A 6,944-nucleotide genomic window follows, 5' to 3' on the forward strand; every position below is an offset into this window, starting at 1 on the left:
ACTTTTGTAGATTAGCAGATGAAACCATAGAGAAATTATAACTTTTTACATCTACAATATTGGAGGGTCTTCTATACAGGCATTATCATGTATATTAAAAATGATGTTACTGATTTTTATTACTCGGCATTATTTTCTCTTGCATATTTCATTTTCATTTTATTTTTTAATATACATAATTTTATTACAAATTTAAAAAACCAAAAAACAAATGCAACATTCTAAAAAACCCAAAATTTACTATTGATACTAATTGCTGAGTTTGCTGTGCTACCATACACAAGTCAAGAAATTAAAGAAACTATTAAATATTTAGAAACATTTAACATCCAAAGCCTTAAAACCTAACTGTATGTCGTAGCCCCTCGAAAAGCTACAACCTGCATTTTGAAAAAGTATTTTCTCTACAAAGATTCTTACCAGCTATACAAAAACCTGTACAGTTATTATACTGAAGCTAATATTGAGCTGCACTTGAATTCACATTCTTAGCAAAACAATTGCCTGAGTGCACACACATACTCCACACACATCATTACAGGATAGCTTTTTATTCTTCATCTTCATCCTCTTCCTCTTTTTCCTCCTCCTCATCTTCTGGTTCATTATTCTCCTTTGAGCCTGTTGGCCTGCCAGGACCCTTCTTTCCCACTTCACTTTTGCCTTTGGCATGGTATGCAGCAATATCCCTTTCATACTTCTCCTTTAGCTTAGCTGCTTTCTGTTCATATGGTTGACTGTTCAGACCACATTTCACCCAATTTTTTTGCAGTATCCCCAGTGGATAAACCAGGGTGTTCACTTTTGATCTTTGGGCGATGTTCAGAGCAAAACAGGAAGAAGGCAGATGGAGGCCTTTTAGGAGCATTGGGATCTTTTTTTCTTTCCTTTCTTATTACCTTTGGGAGGAACATAATTTTTCATCCCCCTGTCATAGCGAGCTTTGTCACTCTTCGTCATATCTTCAAATTTTGACTTTTCTTTCGCAGACGTGGTCTTCCATCTCTCTGAACATTTCTTGGAGAATTCGGAAAAGTTCACGGAAGAGTCTGGGTGTTTCTTCTTGTGCTCTTCCCAGCACGTCTGCACGAAGAAGGCATACGAGGACATCTTGCCTCTCGGCTTGTTGGGGTCTCCTTTAGTCATGGTGACAGACGGCGTTGAGACGCTTTCCTCGCTGGGCTCCGGCATGAACTGGTTTTTCACTTACCCAATTCTCAGGCAGTTTTTTTTCTCATTTTCTTTTTAAAAGCAAGAAGATCCTACCTTATTTATCTTATGTGGTCCAATGTTATATATTAGTATGAGAAAAAAGTTAAATAATTTTAGATATTTTTGCCTAATCACAGCAAAAGTCCAAAAAAAAAAAAAAAAAAAAAAAAAGAACATGCAAAAACATTAAATCCAACTCTGTGCTATTACAGGCACAAATCATTGTTCTGAAAGACTAAAAAAATGATAATGCTATGTACATGATTGCTCTACTTTTATACTTCCTTAAAGAATAAAAAATTAAAAACTGCAAAGCAGCTTATGCTGTTTAAAGGCAGATGATATATAAGAGCCATTTAAGCTGCAGAAGTGCTACCTATCATTTTATTTCCTACAGTAGTGAAAGAAATTAGCCGTTTGAAAGGCTATAATGTGCCTCTTACTTGAAATGCTCAGGCTTTAATTTCCTCTCCGTGGAGTAACTCTGACATGATGGTGCCTGTCTCTGTTTAATCTGAATATTATACTATTTCTTTATAAAAAACAAAATATAAAATCCTAAGAAGTATTTTTTTTCAATTTGCACTTATGCAATCCATTAAAATATAGCACTTACAACAATTTCCGTTGTATAAATGAATATGCTTGTTTTTGCATTTACAATACAACATTGTAAAGGACTCATTCTTCCTCAGTGTCTATTGAAATGCCAATAAGACAGAATTAGATATCAAAATGATTATGAGTCCAATATGCATAAGAAGCTTTTCAGAAAAAAATATTCACCACTTTTGAATTCTAATACCTCTTCCAAGAATGTGAAAGAAAAAAAAAAGAAAGAAAAGAAAAATCACAATTTGAGAAAGAGAGATTTTATAAAATAGTTCCATGAAACTATCATCCTATTGATTAGATCTTGGAAAAAATGGAATATGTAAATATGTACATTGTTTCTAGACCAAAAATTTATGCCTGAATTACATCTTACAAAGGTATGATGGGATTGTGAGTGGAAGCCTGAATTTCAGCCTCCCACCTATTCCTTCAGGAATTCTAGGTTGGAAAAAAGTACATTACAGAGTTCACTGCATTAGCTACAGAACCCAGATGACTTCTAGAGATCATTGGAGTTTTGAATGTTTCCCTTGGGTCTTTTGCTTATAGTGGGGTTGCTTGCCATGGACCATTTTCAGTGGGGCTCCCTGATGGGATAAGCAAATCTTAGCAAAGAGAGGCTGGTTTATTCCACCAAACACCCAGTGGCTAGCAAGAGAGAATGAAGTTAAATTTAGGGTATAGAGGCCAGCAATCCCATAAGGAAACTGCGGGACAGGTACTCCAGCAAGAAGCTGCTGAAGAGCTACAACCTGCTCTTGAGTAACACAATTCTCTCCATAAAAGTTAGGGACCTTAGTTTTTACCACTTACTAGATCTAGAGTGCTTTATGCCACCTAGCTTAAGAAGCATTGTTCTACTTCTTACCTCCTTTTATTCTCCATCTAATAATACCCAGATGAGAGCAAAACAGCTCCAGGTCCTGACTGATGTGACACATTTGGTTGGGCATTGTTCCACAGATTGAAAGGTTGCAGGTTTGATCCTGGTCAGGGGACATGTGTGGGTTGCAGGCCTGGTCCCCCAAGAGGTAACTGATTGATGTTTCTCTCTCACATCAATGTTTCTCACCCTCTCTTTGTCCTTCCCTTCCCCTCTGTCTAAGAAATAAGTCAATAATGTTAAAAATATATAAAGTAAAAACAACTCCGGGATGTTCAGGAGGGTTGAGTAGGAAAAAAAAGGAGGAAAACAAACCAAACCTGCCCAATTTATTTTATACTTAAATGCACCATGAAAAAGAGGTAGAGAGGAGAAAAGAAATAATTCTAAATTTAAAATATCAAGATGTAAATATACATGCGTGGAATGTGCTAGTTACTGATTAAGATGTATTCTTTCTTATTAAAAAGGTTTTCTAATACCTGGTAATTATCAGGAAGTTATTGTCCTGTACTAGTCTACATTAAAGGCCAGAAGAGGGTTGATCCAAGATGGTGGAGGAGTAAGTGGAAGCTGCGCTAACCTCCTCCCAGGACCAGTCTGGATATACAACTTAATTTTGGAGAAATCATCTGGAATAACCAACCGAACACTAGCTGGAGAGAAGTCTTATAACCACGGAGAGACAGAAAAGGCTGCTACATCACAATGTGACCGGTAGGGAAAGCAGAGACGTGGAAGGGCTGGCTGGGCTACCACAAGTGGCTGCTGAAGGGACTGAGAAACAGCTCAGCAGCTGGGGCTTCCCCGTGAGAAGGGCAGGGTCTAAACCCTGAGCTGGGCTTCCCAGCCTACAGCAACAGAGTGGAAAGTAAAATAGTATCCAGCTGTGAAAAGTGAAAAGCCACATGGTCTCTTCCTAGCTGGAGAGAAACAACAGAAGAAAAAGAGCTCTTAAGTGGATCACATACGAAAATATTTTGGTCCCTACTTACCCTGGGCCCAAGCAGAGGGAAGGCAGAGAGGACTGGAGACACCTGGGGAGAGTTTGGCGCTGTGGATTTGAGGGGAGAACTGGGGGAGCAGCCAACAGGGTCCCAGTGCTGACTCATCCCCAGTACTGCAAACAAACCATTCCCCTCCAAGTGGCATCAGCCTGAGGGGAAGCAAAAGCCCTGCCTACAGGAATTAAACTGCCACACCCATGGTCCTTAAGCCTGACGGCTAATCAAAGATTGAGTAGATTAACAACTAAAGAAGACAGACAAAGGCAGTAGATCCCTGGAAGTCTCCCACAGGCTGCCTAGGGCCAGACTGGTACATGATCTGACGCCACCAGCAGCAGATCCAGGAAGTGTAGATCATTCTAAGAAGGACCAACAAACAATAGGTGTCACAAAAATAGGGAGACAGAGAAACAACCCCCCATCAAAAGGAAAGGTAGAGTCCCCAGAAAGAGTGCTAAATGAAATAGAGGGGAGCCAACTATCACATATGGAATTCAAAACATGGATTACGGAGAAGCTAATAAACTCAGAAGAAACTACAAAGAACTCCAGGGAAACTACAAGGAAATCCAGAAAAACTACAAGGAACTTACTGAGAATTACACCAGCATGAGAAAGGACATAGAAGCTATCAATAAGAGCCAGAAGGAAATGAAGGATACGATCTCTGAATTGAAGAACAAAGTAGAAAGAATTAAAAGCAGGCTAGAAGAAGCAGAAGATCAGATCAGTGAGCTGGAGGACAATGTAGACAAACTCTCCCAGACAGTGCAACAAAATGAAAAAAGACTGAACAAGACTGAAGAGGTTCTAAGACAGCTGCAGGATAACATGAAACGTAATAATATCCATATCATAGGAATTCCATAAGGAGAAGAAGAAGAACAAGGGATAGAAAACCTCTTTGAAAAACTAATGACAGAAAATTTCCCTAACATGAGGAGAGAAAGAGTCACGCAAGTCCAGGAAGCACAGAGGGTCCCAATGAAGATGAACCCCAACAGACCCACTTCAAGACACATCATAATTAAATGGCAACATTCAAAGACAAAGAGAGAATCCTAAAAGCAGCAAGAGAGAAACAACTAATAACATACAAGGGAGCTCCAATAAGGCTATCATCAGATTTCTCAGCAGAAACACTACAAGCCAGAAGGGAATGGCAAAAAAAATATTCCAAGCAATAAAAAACAAAGGCCTACAATGAAGACTACTCTACCCTGAAAGGCTCTCATTCAAAATGGAAGGTGAAATAAGAAGATTCCAAGACAAAAGAAGGCTAAAAGAATACATCTCCACCAAACCAGCAATGCAAGAGATGCTAAAGGGTCTGCTTTGAAAAGATGAAGAAACAGAGACAGAGAGGAACACGAGTACAAAAGGGGAAAATGACAATGAATAAGTGCTTATCGGTAATAACCTTAAATGTAAATGGATTAAATGCTCCAATCAAAAGACATAGGGTAGCTGAATGGATTAGAAAGAATGACCCACATATATGCTGTCTACAAGAAACCCACCTCAAAACAAAAGATGTACAAGACTGAAAGTGAAGAGATGGAAAAAAGTATTTTAAACAAATGGACACAAAAAAAACCTGGGGTAGCAATACTTATATCAGACAAAACAGATTTCACAAAAAATTCCATAAAAAGAGACAAAGAAGGACATTTCTTAATACTTAAGGGAAAATTCATCAAAAAGATATAACCCTTATAAATACATATGCACCCAACTTAAGAGTACCCAAATATGTAAGAAAATTTTTGAAAGACTCCAAGAAAGATATAGACAGCAACACACTCATAGTAGGGGACTTTAACACCCCATTGTCAACAATGGATAGATCTTCGAAGCAAAGAAACACCAAAGATATTGAGGCACTGAATGACACTCTAGATCAAATGGACTTAGTCAATATATATAAAAGTTTTCACCCCAAAGAAGCAAAATATACATTCTTCTCAAGTGCACATGGAACATTTTCAAAGATAGATCACATGGTAGGAAACAAAACAAGCCTTAACAAATTCAAGAAAATTGAAATTATATCAAGATCTTCTCAGATCACAATGGCTTAAAATTGGAAATTAACCTCAGTGAAAAAACTCAAAAACATTCAAACTCATGGAGAATGAATAACATGCTATTAAATAATGAATGAGTTAACAATGACATCAAGGAAGAGATCAAAAAGTTTCTGGAAACTAATGATAATGAACACACAACAACCCAAAACCTATGGGATACAGCAAAAGCAGTCCTGAGAAGAAAGTTCATAGCAATACAGGCTTACCTAAAAAAGCTAGAAGAATCTCTAATAAAAAATTTAATCCTACAGTTACAAGAACTAGAGGAAGAACAACAAACAAAGCCTAGAGTGAGTAGAAGGAAGGAAATCATCAAGATCAGAGCAGAATTAAATGACATAGAGGCTAAACTAACAATTCAAAAGATCAACATAAGTAGGAGCTGGTTCTTTGAAAAGATAAACAAAATTGACAAGCCTTTAACAAGGCTCACCAAGAAAAAAAGAGAGGACCCAAATAAATAAAATCAAAAACAAAAGAGGAGAAATCACAACCAATACCACAGAAATACAAAGAATTGTAAGAAATTAATACAAACAACTGTACGGCAAGAAATTTGACAACCTAGAGGAAATGGACAAATTCCTGGAAACATAAAGTCTTCCAAAACTGAATCAAGAAGAAACAAAAAACCTGAATAGACCAATATCAACTACTGAAATTGAAGCAGTAATCAAAAAACTCCCAGCACACAAGAGCCCTGGACCAGATTGCTTCATTTGTGAATTCTACAAAACAGTTAGGAAAGAACTAACGCCTATCCTTCTCAGACTATTCCAAAAGATCCAAGGAGAAGGAAGACTCCCAAACACATTCTATGAAGCCAGTGTTATCCTAATTCCAAAACCAGGTCAAGACACAACAAAGAAAGAAAACTACATGCCAATATCACTGATGAACATAGATGCTAAAATCCTCAACAAAATATTGGCAAACCGGATCTAGCAACACATTAGAAAGATCATACACCAGGATCAAGTGGGATTCATCCCAGGGATGCAAGGATGGTTTAATATTCGCAAATCAATAAACGTAATACACCACATAAACAAAATGAAAGACAAAAACCACATGATCATATCAATAGATGCAGAAAAAGCATTTGATAAAGTACAACACCCATTTATGATGAAAACT

At 37.5% G+C, this 6,944-nt stretch overlaps 1 pseudogene; it reads right to left on the reverse strand.

Annotated features, from left to right (window-relative positions):
- Positions 1-386: 386 nt before the first annotated feature.
- On the reverse strand, positions 387-1,146 carry LOC150015814 (high mobility group protein B2 pseudogene; annotated as a pseudogene).
- Positions 1,147-6,944: the final 5,798 nt, after the last annotated feature.

The sequence above is a fragment of the Furipterus horrens genome, unplaced genomic scaffold (genome assembly GCF_987537825.1).
Source record: "Furipterus horrens unplaced genomic scaffold, mFurHor1.1.pri manual_scaffold_3, whole genome shotgun sequence".
NCBI classification, from domain to species: domain Eukaryota; kingdom Metazoa; phylum Chordata; class Mammalia; order Chiroptera; family Furipteridae; genus Furipterus; species Furipterus horrens.